The following is a 15,858-nucleotide window of genomic DNA, read 5'->3' as shown; positions in this document are numbered from 1 at the left end:
CATGGCCTGGGATCCATATGATGTCCTCCCCATTAATCCTCTGACCCCGGCATGGGGTTATGATTGTATACACATACAGTAACCCAGGGTGAAGTTGGAAAGCGTTGGGTTCTGGAAGTCTCCCCAAACGTTGGTCCAGTGCTCCGGGGTACTTGTACCGTCCAGGAGGAACCATTCCAGCTTCGCTGGCCTCCAAAGTAATCCAAAAATAGATTATGTTTACTTTCAGCTGTGGTATCTATGTTAGGAAAAATTAAGAAAAAATACTTTGAAGTTTAGTTATCTCTCAATAGATGGAGAAAAAATACTTGGAAGTTCAGTTATCTCTCAATAGATGGAAAAATACTTGAAAGTTCAGTTATCTCTCAATAGATGGAGAAACAAATAATAAGGAAAAATACTCGGAAGTTCAGTTATCTCTCAATAGACGGATAAAAAAGACTTGGAAGTTCAGTTATCTCTCAATAAATGGAGAAGAAATACTTTGAATTCGATGACGAGGAACCCAAAAAAAATACTTGGAAGTTCAGTTATCTCTCAATAGATGGAGAAAAATTAAGAAAAAATACTTGGAAGTTTAGTTATCTCTCAATAGATGGAGAAAAAATACTTGGAAGTTCAATTATCTCTCTATAAATGGAGAAAAAATACTTGGAAGTTTAATTATCTCTCAATAGATGGAGAAAAATACTTGGAAGTTCAGTTATCTCTCAATAGATGGAGAAAAAATACTTGGAAGTTCAATTATCTCTCAGTAGATGGAGAAAAAATACTTAGAAGTTCAGTTATCTCTCAATTATTGTAGAGGGAGTAGGGAAGGGGTATAACTAAAACTAATAGGGGCCAGAGTGCAATTTGAGATGCCACAACATAGTGTGTTTCAAATAAAGAAAACGAAGTTCGAAGATAAAGTCGATACTATAGAAATTACCTAATTTGGCCTAAGGTACAAATCTGTTATATCTTAATATTAATAAACTAAAAATATGTTTTTACGTAGATCTTCGATATTCAGTAATTTTGGAGGAATTACTGCAATAAAAATAAGCTGTCTCAACTTTAATTAATTTGACTGTTTGTACCTATTTTATTTTATTTTTGCATATCGACGTATTACGATATTGATTTGATTTTAGCAAGACTCTCATCTTAGCAAAATATACATTTTCTATGATAATGTTATCCTACGAAAATAATGCTGGTTGCTGAAGTTACAAGACTAAAATTGACCTAAGTATATTCATCATCATCATTGGGGAATGAAACATTATTCTCTTTCATAATTATGTAAACTGAAACGTCATGCTCGTATATAATCATTTAACAACCACTATCATTTCTTAGTATCATATTTATAACTTTCTTTGATAGAATGTATAGTGAAAACCTCAATAGGTGGTACAAAAATATAGATGCAATTTACAAAACTTTAAGTGTAGACGAAGTTTCAGTCCTTTATTTGCTCATATATGAACGAAAATGACTATAATTGTTTACACACTGATTTTAGCCAGTGGCTTGTACAGACTAGTTTAGCTTCTGATTATAATTAGCATAGAAATACCAGTTTGAACCTGTAAAAAAGCACAATTATACAGCTTAAGTTTCTTTCCAAGCTGTATTCTGTTTATTCGTTTGTTGAATTTCGAGGGCTATCTGATCTAGACATCCATAATTTAGAAGTGATAGACTACAGGGAAGGTTGGTAGTTAACACCACCTACTGCCAATTCTTGAGCTACTTTTTTACCATCGAATGATCGTCACGAGTGAATGTGCAAACATGTTTAGTGACGGAATTCGAACTCGCAACCCGCAGATTGCGAGTCGAATGCCCTAACCCTCAAACCATGCCAGGCCATCTGTATTCTGAAATGGAAAATTTTGCTCGCCTATATAAAACCTCTATGTCAAAAAAAGAAGAGATAAATTAGCTAAAACAAATATTTGTTCCATGAAAAATATTTTTTGCTGATTAAAACAATAATAACATTTTTTCGAGGTACATTAAGTTATTTACATACATTTGATATACATCAATGAATCCAATGTGTAAAATGCGTAGACAATTTTCCCCATTATCTCATTGGTCGTTCTTTTGTTTTTCACACTTGGCACTCAAGAATAATTAACTTGATACTTGAATTAATTCTTCCCAGGAATTATTTGAAATCCGCGTAGCTCATAATCTGTTGACATTGTATTTTAAACACCTTCAATTATTTCATTATTTGTTCAAAATGCTAAACAATTATAATAAAAAACCGCTTTTAATGTCCTCCAGTAGCTCAGCGGTAAGTCTGAGAGCCTACAAGGCTAAAAATCAGATTTTTATACCCGCGGTGGTCAGAGTACAGATAGCCCATTGTGTAGCTTTGAGCTTAACAACAAACAAACTAATACTCTTTTACTGTTTTGCGTAGTATATATAATAAAGTGACATTAACCAAGAGACACCGAACTTAGAAATAGGATAAGAAAGTAACTACTGTGTAAAGAAATGACACAACACTTACCAGTTAGCTAGATAGACAAATATTTATTTATTTTTACAAAATCTGAACAATTTAATTCAATTTAAATGTAAGCTTAGTACGATTTAGTTTATTTTAATTAGCTGCCCTTTAGGATTTTGTTATTTTTAATAATAAACAAAATAATAAACTAAAAATATTGAATAAAAATATGTGTGTTCAGTAACGTTTTTAAAAACGTACATAAATAACTCAATTCGCTAATTTTCTCAAACTTCACAACGTAGTGAGAAACGTTTTGTATAATCTATAGGTATTCATATGTGAATTTGCCAGCTTTTCTAGTTTTTAACTAATCTATTGAACGTATAACTTCAAAGCATTAACTAGACACATACTGAGAAGACTACTCCAAAAGACAACTTTTATTAATATAATACGTAAATCAATCAGTGTAAACATGAAAGTAAACGTACTGAATATTCACCCTAGATCTTAACCTGTTTTAAGTAGTTGAGCTAAATTTCTTACTTAACACTATTTTTTTCCTCTATAGTAACTTTCGTAAATATTTATAATTTTTGTACAAATGGCTGATTTCGAGTTCTTTAAAAGCATAATTAGTTTGCTTTGACAACTTATACTTAGGACTTATTTAAAGTAGCTTATGATTGTTACGTTTTCCTCAATCTAATAGTTTGGTTGATTGTAAGGCGACCAGGTGACACTGGTTTTCGGGGAAAAGTACCTGATTTTAAAACAATTGTCCTGGAAGAAAACATTCCCTGAAAATATTTCCGATAAGCTAAAATTCAAGCATGAAGCACTTTTTTTTTGTGTGTAAAAGACTCAGTTTATCTATACGTTTTAAAATAATACTAGTATCATCGCAATCTGAGGGTCACAAATTCGAATCCCAGTCGCCGAACATGCTTGTCTTATATGGTTGCCGACTGGGTTAGCCAACTGAGTGAAACATTTCTTGGCTTATAAATGTACCTGCCGAAAAAAAAATTATAATCGCAACTAATTTCTTACAACTTCACAATTTTAACATATTAACTTATTTTTTACATTACTCAGCATATCTGTTTTACAAATCATTGAAGTGAATCTCAAAATCGTATGATATCGGTAAGATAAGTTTCAGAAATCCCTTGATTCCAATGTAAACTTTAATCCCTTTCTCAATATAAAATTTTCGAGTTTCATAAAATTGGTCAGTGTAGTTTCTCGAATATATTATTATAATCAATATGGGGTTTTTTCTTCGTTTGATAGTAAAGCCACATTGAGATATCTGCTGTGTCCACTGATGGGAATCGAACCGCTGATTTTAATATTGTAAATCTGTAGACTTACCATTGTCCTACAAGGGGACTATTTTAAGGGCTATCTGTGTTCTGCCCGGTTTCTAGTGGTATAAGTCCGCACACATACCATTGTGCCACTGGGGAGCTGTAGCTGGTTGCTTAAAGTTATTGCAATAAATTCAGTTATTGTCTTGAATGATTTAAGAATCCTGAAAACTAACACCTAGGGATCAGTAAAAGTAAACACACACGCGCCCAACAACAACAATCCAAAAAATTATCCGAAATTTTGAAAAGAAGTACAGGTAAAAAAATCGCATTTTTGCTATACTAAAATGAATATACAGCTGAAGAATTTCATAAAAGGGTAGAACTTTTAACTTGCTATAATTTACAAGGGAAAAAATACAAAGCAGCTCCTCAAATATGGTCGTCCTTTAGTCGTGATGGCGTTATAATGTTCGGTGAACCCCTGCTATTCGTCGGCAAAAGAGCAGCCCAAGAGTTAGCGGTGGGTGGGGATGACTAGTTGCCTTCTCTTTAGTCTTTCACTACTAAATTAGGGACGTCTAGTACAGATAGTCCGCGTATAACTTTGCGCGAAATTCCAAATAAAACAAACTCTTATTAAACATGTCACCGACGGCATAGATCGTAGGTTTCTAACTATCCAGAGGCATCTGCTGGCAACATACGTCACGAAGTATTATTTTACTGGTACAACTACCTTGAACCGAACATAGTATAGTAGTTAGTTTACCGGCGTGTAGATCCGTTAGCCTATGGTTCGCGTCTCGTTGTCGCAAAAATATAACATGCTCCGTACCTGGGTAATTGGTACATTATAAGTGTGAAGGTCAAATTCTGCTTTTTGATTAGAGTAGCCCAAGAGTTGACGACGGGTGTTGTTGACTGGCTGCCTCCCTATAGGCTATCAGTTGAAAATTTGAGGCAGCTTGCATTAATATTCCTTGCGTAGCTTTTCGCGAATATCCGAAACAAACCAATAAACTACCTTAAGTCAATCTATAATGAGTCTCTGTGTGACGTCGATAAACACCAAGGACAAATTGTTTAAAATAGTAGCTAAAACAGTTTAAATAGTGGCTAAATTGTGAACATTTCTTGCAATATACCCTCTTGATGTACGAGATGCGGTCAATGACAGAATTTCGCTATATAAGTAATACACTACTTTTTAGAATCGTGTTTCGTTTGAATCGACCAACATCAACATAAAAATATATATAAAAAATCAAAATCTAAAGTAGAATCAACGAGTTCCTTGAAAATAGTCATCATCTGTTCTTACAGATAATGCTTAAAGTGTGAACTAGCATATAGTGATACATTTAGTACTTGCAAGTAAATCTAATTGAATGTTAATATTTTTGTAAGTTATATTTAATTAATAAAAATTTACTAATTAAGCGAGAAATTCGTTACCCAATGATGTAATGATTAAAATAGAAATGAGTAAATTAATTTTTTGATGGTTGGGGTTCGGGTCGAGCAGTAACATGGCAGGCATTAAGGGGGTGAAACCCTGAAACAAGAAGAGGGTAAAAGCCATATTCCCCAACTGATGGATGAGAAATTCGCTACTACATCTCTGTTTATGACGATTAATACATAGTTAAAGCGACCGGTGATAATCCTCTGAAATCACCGAAAACACCAGTTTTGTTTTTACTAAAAGTAACCAAAATCCAAAATGGCTCACTTAAAAAGAAGAATATAAGTCGCTTCTCAAAACAAGTTATATATGTTTAAATTATTTGATAAAACATTTGCTACAACAAAGGTTTAATTATTCAAAGAACAAAACACATTGAATAATTTTTGTTACAAAATGCGAGTAGTAACTGTTTGCGCCAGACGACATTTACGTAGTTCGCGTAAACCACGTGACTCAATGTTGGCAATAGGCCACGTGCTTTACGCACAGATGAGATTTTACTTGGCCACATGAGGGCGGAACTTCAACTATGTAAAGACTGCGCAGGCAACATCAAGAGGTTACATTGTTGAAAATAATCGTTTTCTTCTCTCTCATTGTCCCGCGAAGTGAAAACCGCAGTGAAAATATTTCTCATTACGCTATTGACGACATCTTATCATCCGAGGCCTTCTTTCCACTCTGGGATGTGAGACTGCATTCTGTGACATCGCAGTGTATGCATGGGTACTGCGGTGTCTTCTTCGTGGTTACGCTTAAACAAATCGACTCACTCGATCGAACCATCCAACGTGATCGCCAAATCGCCCAGAAAATAGGTTTACATTTGAGAGAAGGGATTTTTCGACAGTAATAGATTCTCGGCTGGAACCAACAGACCACCAGAAATGGCGGATACGGCCGAAGGAAGTTCCGAGCAGGATGATGTGTCATTCTTACGAACAGTAGGTTTTAATTATTCATAATACATTGATATTTAGCTTTGAGCTGTTACTTTTACTAAGTATCAGGTATTCGTTAGCGATTATCAAGTATTTTATTTCACTGCTCTAGCTCCGATTCTGTAGTTTTTTTGAAGTCAAAGTCTTACTTAGTCTCCCATGTTATGTAGGTATATGTCCAATTTAAAGTATTGTTAAAGTAGATGAAACAACATCTTGTGTTGATTTTTTAATTTTTTAATATTTTTACGTGTTTATATTTAAATATTATATATTGTTATAAAAAACTGATAAACTTTGTATATTTTTTGGAGCATTTAAGAATTAGTGAGTCTTAAAACAGTGACTATGAAACTGACTAAAAACGAACAAAATTCGCTTCTTCTCATATTGAAAGCTTTTCCTATTTTATTATCAATGGTTTCTTCTTAGAGAAAGATTTCGTTCTTCTTTTTTTTTAGCAATAATACATTTTTTTGAAATATATATATATAATAATAATAGTTTCCTGAAACGGGGCCGAAGACCGCCTGGAGGGGTTACCTGTTTTAACCACTCGCAACACTTTACAGTAGCATGTTGTCTGTCAGTCAGTCAGTACACACTAATATTACGGCATATAAGGAACGCTTAGCATTGCAATTTGTAATGTCGTGACGTCAGTAAAACGTGCGCATGCCATGAATCACGAGAAAAATTATGCACTCTGTAGGCTACAACACAACATGAAATATGAACTTCAAAAGCAATAAATAAAAATAATTTTTACTCTTAAGTTTGGTTTTATTTACTCTTGAAACAGAACACTTTCGGGTACTCTGCGGAAGTACATCTAGTATTTAGATATATTTAACATTTTGATAAAACATAAAGCTCGAAGTAAAATATAATGGGGGTTTCTCTGCTCTACAGGAAAGTCGTGCAATAAAAGCTGTTTGTCAGGGGAATGTTTTTCAATATGTGAGATGAGAATACGATGCAAGATTTAATTTATAAAATATATATATCTGAGTTTAAGCACAAAGCTACGCAACTGGCTATTTATCCTGTACCCATCATGAGTATCGAAGCTCGATTATTAACATTATAAACTCACAGACATACTGCTTAGCCACTGGAGTGGGGGCTTGTCTGAGGACAAGTCTATAATTAACATAGTATGTTACTGCAAGTCTATGTGAAAGGTAAACTGTGGTCAGGTCTATTTATATGTTCACACAACTCAATGAAGAAGGAGTTCTAGTTGGTTGTTTGTGATTTCATTATCGATCACCACCATATTGTTAAATAAATTTATCAATATTTTGAATAACTGAGAAATTGGAGAGTTTCTTGGTTTCGACTGTGGTTGTTTTTGTGATATCACAATGGTTTCTTTGGTACATAATGTTCATTCAAAAACCATTCTGAAGTCAATAAGAAACCCACAACTGAACAAAGAAAAATCGGCAATTCATCTATTAGTCGAAACATAAATGCCTTAATAACGATGGGATATTTATGGAACTCCAGAGGACATTTAAAATTAAAGATTGGTCCAAACCCTACCTAATATTTGCTTTTGCCAAAAAGAATTATTATGGTGTATAAAGAAGATTTTCTCAAACTTTTTTAACGATTCATGCCTAGACATGTCACTGTCACATTTTGTAATATTTTGTACAAGTTCTGAATTATTTATTTTAGCCAACACACGCCTTCAAAATCAGAAGACAAGTTTGTCTTTGAAAATCTAAAGCTACATCAATTTAGCCTAAAATAATGTCATATTTATTGAAAAATTACAATTTAAAAGGGCATTCGAAAATAATGACTATTACGCTTAAATGAGCTCTAACTTATAGTTTGTACTGGGGTATTATGAGGAAACAAGGGATTCGTGTATCATGAAATGTTATTTACTATCAAAGCGGGGTTTTTGACGGCTTTGTTCTGAACACGTTTAAAAATGTCATCTATGATGAACTGAGAGAGAGAGAGAGGAGGCTTGTTTATTAGTTGTCGAAAAGAACAAACATAAGGTAAGCATTAGCGAATAGGAGCTCTTAGTGGTCAGCGCTGTATCCATGTTTTCTGTGAAGGGAAGTCGATCAGCAGGCAACAGGGTGTCAATTATCTTTCAGGAAATCGCGTTATGAAGAATCGTAATAAAGTTTGATAAGACAAACATTGTATTATCACGTGTACCAATCGATTTCAATGAAATGTCTATATGTTCGCTAGGTATCATTGAGCTCGGAGCAAAAAAAATATCAGCTTTCAGTATGGCGATAAAATTAACTTGGATCTTTTTTTCCTTGGCGAACTGATGAAACATTTGTATTTTTCGTTGATGTACTGTTTTTAGCAATACAGCAAAACAACTCGTCTTTTTTGAAGGAAGAGTTCGTGAAGTATATTTGAACTGGAATAAATCACCTGTAAGAATCATTGTTTATAAATGTCTGATAGAGTGTACGAATGTTTCGTATATATATTCTTTCTTAGTTAACCAAGAGATTACAACATCCAACCTTGTTTTTTTAATTTATTTTTATTATTGTAAATACATCTTTTTTTTTTTTGTCAATTTCTCAGACGTGTTTCTTGATGAATATGAATAAATGAAAGGTTAATTGTTCATTAACTGACTATTACTAGCTGGAAGTTATATAAATTCGTCATTAATGAAAGGTTATCTTAGGACATGAAAAGCTGCTTCCCTTATATTTAATTGTAAAAAACGCCCATTAAAACTGCAAAACACAAAATGTGAAACTGTAAAGTTGCGTGTATCTTCCCATGGACCCAATAAATTTCCATACCAAATGTGGTAAAGATCCATCTAAAGAGGATGGAGTAGTGGTAAAAAATGCAAAACTCCCAATAAAAACTGCAAAACTGAAAATACGTATCTCCGCATGAACCTAATGAACCTTCTCACCAATTTTGGTGAAGATCCATTCACACCCTGCGAAGTAGTTACATGAAGATACAACAGACAGTACTATTATATTTATATAGATTCATCACCAAGAAAAGGGCCCATTGCGGTAAATAAAATTCTCTCGTCAATCTTGAAAAAATCACGTGCTATAAATGTCTCGAAATAATCTAAAAGTGTATGCTAATCAATATAAAATTAATAAAAATTTTATAAGACAAAATGTGAAAAGTCAGTAGGCAATTCAGTTTTTGGTAAAACAGCACCGAAGGTCAAAGCCATCGATAGACCCAATTCAGAAACAACAGATAACAAAACTGATAAAGTTCTAGTATGTTTTATAACATGAAAGATGAAGTTTGACTTACAAAATCAGTCAATCGTAACATATTTGCACCATCAGGATGCATTATATCTAACATCTGTAGACATGTGTTTAAAAGGGCACAATGACCGATGTTATTTTCTTGTCAACAGTTAACGTTTATCAATTTTTTGTAAGCAACAATTTGTTCCTGACTTCAGTGGTATCGAAAGTTTGTTTGTTTGTAGTTAAGCACAAAGCTACACAAACGGCTATCTGTGCTCTGCTCACGGGTATCGAAACTTGGTTTCTAGCGTTGTAAGTTCGTAGACATACAGACATACCGCTGTGTCACTGGGGGTCTGGTACCGAAAGAAGTAGTACTGTTGACAGATATAAAAGTAGTTAAAGGCGCACTGCGAATATTTTCTAACTAAAGCTTCTTTATATTTTATATTCTGACAACAGACTGGCAGACAGTGTTTATACAGATTTACTTGAAGGCAGTGTCCTTCAGGTTGTAAAAGCAGAAACGGTATCTCTGTAGAGTAGAATTGTTATTTGTTCCTTGAAGATAGTTCCATACAACTGAAAACTTTCATGTAGACACTACTGAAGTACAAGCTTTTATAAAAATAACTTTGTGTGCCTCCGGAAATATTTATTCTGAGAATAATGCAATCTCAAGTCCAGGTCAATATAAAATAAATTAACTAAAATGAATCATGGTGAAATGAAGTTTGGTTTGAATTTCGCGCAAAACTACACGAGGTCTATCTGCGTTAGCCGTCCCCAACTAAGTAGTGAAAGACTATAGAGAAGGCAGCTTGTCATCACCACCCATTGCCAACTCTTGAGCTACTCTTTTGCCAACGAATAGTAGAATTGACTGTCACATTATAACGCCCCCACGGTTGAAAGGGCGAGCATATTTGGTGGAACGGGGATTAAAACCCGTGACTCTCAGATTGCGAGTCAAGTGCCTTAACCTCTTGGCCATGAAATGAAGTAACGGCCCATTCTGAGAGAGGAAAAAAAACCTCGTTCAGTGTATGAAAAAAGTACACAGTTTCCTTTTTGTGTACAATAAAGTAATATATTCAATTGGAGCTTAAATCTTCAGAGCAGAATATATACATGACATGTGTACATGTAATATTTTTCAATCTCAAGCTGATCAAGCTCGAAAATGACTAATAAGGCCGCTTAGGTTTGGTTTGTTATAGATTTCGAGCAAAGCTACACGAGGTCTATCTGCGTTAGCCGTCCCTAATTTAGCAGTGTAGACTAGAGGGAAGGCAGCTAGTCATCACCACCCACCGCCAACTCTTGGACTACTCTTTTAACAACGAATAGTGGGATTGACCGTAACATTATAACGCACCCACAGCTGAAAGGGCGAGCATGTTTGGTGTGACGGGGATTCGAACTCGCGACCCTCAGATTGCGAGTCGAGCGCCCTAACCACCTGGCCATGCCGGTCAAGGCCGCTTAAGGAAAAGCTATTTTTGCTTCCAGTTTACTTAATTACAGATTAGAATTAACAATCCAATTCTCTGATTTTTATCATGTGAGAAATTACATCATTTATATAAATATTAATGCAAAATATATTTTGGTAGGTAAGCCAATATAAACATTTTATTACATCGATTTCAGTTTATTTACATTGTTAAAAAAAGAGGCTTAAGGATATTTTGATTTTGGGACAAAATTAAAACATCAAAAATTGTATACCAATCACAGATAAACAGTAGTGTCATAAAAAGTATAACAAAAACAAATTTCTGTGTAAACTCATGTAAGATAAGTTTACATATATATATATATATATACCTCCGTACGCCAATCTCACATGAAGAAATCCATAAAAATCAAATAAAATCATAAAAAGAAACACAAGTTAGTAGAGCGAGATGTGGGTGTTCAAGCACATAACATCCCACATCTATATCACCCTTCACTGTGTGATATCGAGACAGTTCACGAAAGTCGTGGTGTAAAGTACAGTGTTCAGACCATCTAGTTAAGTCATGGTGTAAAGCACAGTGTTCAGACCATCTAGTTAAGTCATGGTGTAAAGTACAGTGTTCAGACCACCTAGTTAAGTCATGGTCTAAAGTACAGTGTTCAGACCATCTAGTTAAGTCATGGTCTAAAGTACAGTGTTCAGACCACATAGTTAAGTCATGGTGTAAAGTACAGTGTTCAGACCATCTAGTTAAGTCATGGTGTAAAGTACAGTGTTCAGACCACCCAGTTAAGTCATGGTGTAAATTACAGTGTTCAGACCATCTAGTTAAGTCATGGTGTAAAGTACAGTGTTCAGACCACCTAGTTAAGTCATGGTGTAAAGTACAGTGGTTAAGACTGATAGATAGACGGTGTATCTCCACCGCAATGGGGGTCATACTTCCGCAGTCACCTCCAAAACCCAGGGCACATTTTATATCCCACATTATTGCCTGTACCCTGGGGATACTTTCAATTTATGCAGCGCCTTTAATTAATTTTTTTAGGCTTGTTTTTGTTCAATTAAACGTCATTTATCACATTTTTGGTATTTGTCTGTTTTTAACGTCAGTCCTTTTTGTATTTTATTTTGCTTGACTGTTTAAATATTTCTCTCTCTCTCTCTTTATATATATATATATACATATAGTATCTTCTTCTGATACAGCGAGATGAAACATAAATGTAAACAGAAGACTAAATCTTTAGATAGTATTATAGATTTGGTGTTGTGTTCGAGAGGAAGAAAAGAGAACGTCTCACCCGAATATGAATCAAAACCTGTCTTTGTGTTGTGATCAACACGTAATCTACATTCCACAATGTAACTCTTTTCACACACCTCCTTTATTGGTTAATTCATTCATGATATCGAGACGGTTCAAAGAAGTCATGGTGTAAAGTACAGTGTACAAATAATGTACATAAGTCAGAGTGTAAAGAACAGCGTCCAGATAGTTACTTCAGTTCTGGTGCAGCATCTAGACAACTGACTTAAGTTATGGTGTAAAGTATGAAATCTAGATATTCCATAAAAATAACAGTAGAATTTATATCAAAAGAGCTTACTGATATTATGATATAATATTTGACATGGAAAAACTATTTGTGTCCCTTCTGCTATTATTTTTTGTTTTTGGAAATTGATATCAGGTTGATGAGTGACGTATCAAAAGGAATCGTACTTTAACTTATCTTAAGATTTGTATTCTTAAGGAATGTTTCATGTTAATTACCAAATTATTTAAAAAATACATCATATGAACTTATTATTTTACTGTGTGTTAAAATCAGTAAAAATTTTCATTTACTACCGTTATTTATCTACTTTATCGAAGTAGTAAATCGCAACAAACACCCATACTTTGTAAATTACTGTTTAAACGGTCTATTTTTAATTCATAACAGAATTATATAACACTAAACACGCTTGTCAATATACAGTCATTAAGACCATTATTAGGGTACATAATAGATACATAAATATTTCCATATACCGAAAGCCAGGTGGTTAGGGCGCTGGACTCGCAATATGGGGGTCGCTGGTTCGAATCCCCGTCCCACCAAACATGCTCGCCCTTTCAGCCGTGGGGGCGTTATAATGTGACGGTCAATCTCACTATTCGTTGGTAAAAGAGTAGCCCAGGAGTTGGCGGTGGATGGGGATGACTAGCTACATGAGGGCTATCTGCATTAGTCGTCCCTGTTTTAGCATTGATAGACTAGAGAGAAGGCAGCTATACAACACTACCCACCGCCAACTATTGAGCTACTCTTTTACCAACGTTGGATTGACCGTCGCATTATAATGCACCCACGGCTGAAAGGATTAGCATGTTTGATTAGCAAGATTCGAACACGTGACCCTAAGATTGCGAGTTCAGCGCCCTAACTATCAGGGCATGTCATACTCCAATGTGTAAAGCTACCAGATCATAAATGCATATGTTAAAGTGTATGGTTATAAATACGTAACTTAAATGTTTGTAACCATAAGAAATTGAAAGGACTTTGATAATTGTGTATAATACATTAAAGTGGGGAAAATACGTTAAATTTTTTTCTACTTAATGAAAAACAATGCTAATAAGTCCATTTTTAGGGTAAGTCTAGATATTTAAAGCTAAAATGAATAACTATAGTAAAAAAAAAGTTTTGTATGCCACTGGAACAAACTGTACCGTGTTATCACAAGGAAGATTAATCTTCATCATTTTACAGTTTCTTTGTATACCACTGGAACAAACTGTAGCGTGTTATCACAAGGAAGATTAATCTTCATCATTTTAGAGTTTCTTTGTATGCCACTGGAACAAACTGTACCGGGTTATCACAAGGAAGATCGATCTTCAACCATTTACAGTTTCTTTGTTTGTATGCCACTGGAACAAACTGTACCGTGTTATCAAAAGGAGATCGATCTTCATCCATTTACAGTTTTTGTTTGTACGCCACTGGAATAAACTGTACCGTGTTATCACAAGGAAGGTTGATCCTCATCCTTTTACAGTTTCTTTGTATGCCACTGGAACAAACTGTACCGGGTTATCAAAAGGAAGATCGATCTTCATCCTTTTACAGTTTCTTTGTTTGCATGCCACTGGAACAAACTGTATCGGGTTATCACAAGGAAGATTTACAGCGAACATAGTTTCTTTGTGTTATAAGAAAGTAGAGACTTACTGTATCGATTGCTGAGTGTGAATTTCACGTTTTATAGCGTACAATCTGACAAAATAAAGTATCTAAGAAGAATCTGTTTGACAGTAATGTTTTGATCACTTTCTCAAGCCTACAGAATATGCACATAGATCTTTCACTTAAATCCTGTGAAACAAGAACATGGAGTAACTTGAAATTACTTATACGCAGATGCACAGACTATAGACTTAAGGCCACAGTTGTTGTTGTTTTTTCATTCAGGTAGATTGCTTTCCATATCCCCTTTTAAAACCTGTAAACAAGAATAAATTTCAGTTGAATCAAAACCAAAATATTAGTCTCTTAACAGCTCATTCCTGGAGTCGGATGCGTTGTTTGTGTATTAACTTCAATAAAAAAAACTTGTAAAATTCTTAGATTATCTTTGGCCTCGGAAACTGTAAAACAAACCCACTACAAATAACTCAAACTTTGTAACTTTATTTTTAATAATTTCTCTATAGAAAAGAAAAGAGAGAGACAAAATACCCAAATAAAACTAAACCGAAAGAGGAATTCAATTTTTATTATTCGATGCTGATTTAAATTTTTAAAAAGAAAATTGTTTGTCGAACAATCTGTTTTCAATGTTTAACAAATCTAATACGAAAGATAAATTCTTATCAATATATATATTAAAATATAAATAACGGTCGAGTATGATGTTTAGTGTTGTGGGTTTTTCACAGGCGATTAATGTAGGTTTAATCTTCATTGCAAATTTTCGTTTAAATTACGTAAAAAAAAACATTGCAAACCAGACGTACTAACATTTAAGTATAATTAATTGAAGACCAATTAAACAAGCATTTCGTGATAAAAACATGATCTTTTATGTATTTATTTTGTGGTCGGGTGTAGCCTATTGGCTAACGTGTCTAGGTTTTGAAAGCGATAGTTAGTGGTTCAAATACTGTTACCATAAAAACACGCTCCGCACATTGGGATCGTAGATGCGTCTTAAGAGTAATGGTAATCTGTTTGGTCAGACAAATGGTCCAATAGTTGTCAATGGATACTGTTGACTAGCTGTTTTCCTTCTTGTATACAGTTCAAAATTAGTGAGAAATTCTGGAGAGATATGCTTTGTGTCCCTTTGTGCAAAAATTCTAAGCAAACAAACAAACACGTTAATTTTATATTTCAATAATATTTTAAATTCAAACCGCAAAACTAACGGGTTTTTTTACTATCACAAATCAGATCTGATTATACGTATTATCTAAATGGGAATATTCACAAATAATCATGTTTACATTCTTTCGTTTCTTATCAACATCAAAAGTATCAAGGATATTATTACTCTTTGGATTTATGCAAATATTCACAAAACTGATATCCTATTTGTTTCGTGCAGAAAAGTAAAACTTTATCTGTCAGACCCGTTGAGTAATTTCTTTTTCATTAACGTAGTTTTGAATTAATTTAATCCAATCTCACATATATTGACACTGCTCTTGTATTTTAATAATACTCTTAACCAAATTGCCTTATTTTACCTGGAATTATCTTTATTAATTTTTTAGTTTATAAAGCTAAAATTCGAGGTTTAATGCCCGTGAAGAGCACATTGCAGATAGCCCATTATGCAGCTTGGCGCTTGAAAACAACTTTGTTTAATAGTTATAAATAGTTAATTTTAACTAAGTAGCAAAAATACTCCCCCCCCCCCCTCCCCTCCGTGGCGTCACGAACGTAGTCTGAGGACGGTTTAACTTAACGAACTAAGTAG

The 15,858-nt window shown here is 34.1% G+C and overlaps 1 long non-coding RNA gene across 1 annotated transcript in view; it reads left to right on the top strand.

The window, feature by feature from the left end:
- The first annotated feature begins 5,766 nt into the window (after nt 1-5,766).
- LOC111089731 overlaps nt 5,767-15,858 on the top strand; it is a 14,883-nt gene continuing 4,791 nt past the window's right edge. The window contains exons 1-2 of the long non-coding RNA XR_002613945.1: nt 5,767-6,193; nt 15,206-15,214. This is a non-coding gene — a long non-coding RNA (uncharacterized LOC111089731). The remainder of the gene's footprint in view (nt 6,194-15,205; nt 15,215-15,858) is intronic.

Source organism: Limulus polyphemus, unplaced genomic scaffold (assembly GCF_000517525.1).
Source record: "Limulus polyphemus unplaced genomic scaffold, Limulus_polyphemus-2.1.2 Scaffold7204, whole genome shotgun sequence".
Classification (NCBI taxonomy): domain Eukaryota; kingdom Metazoa; phylum Arthropoda; class Merostomata; order Xiphosura; family Limulidae; genus Limulus; species Limulus polyphemus.
Note: the sequence above shows the minus strand (reverse complement) of the source record. Positions and strands in the feature narration are given on the sequence as shown.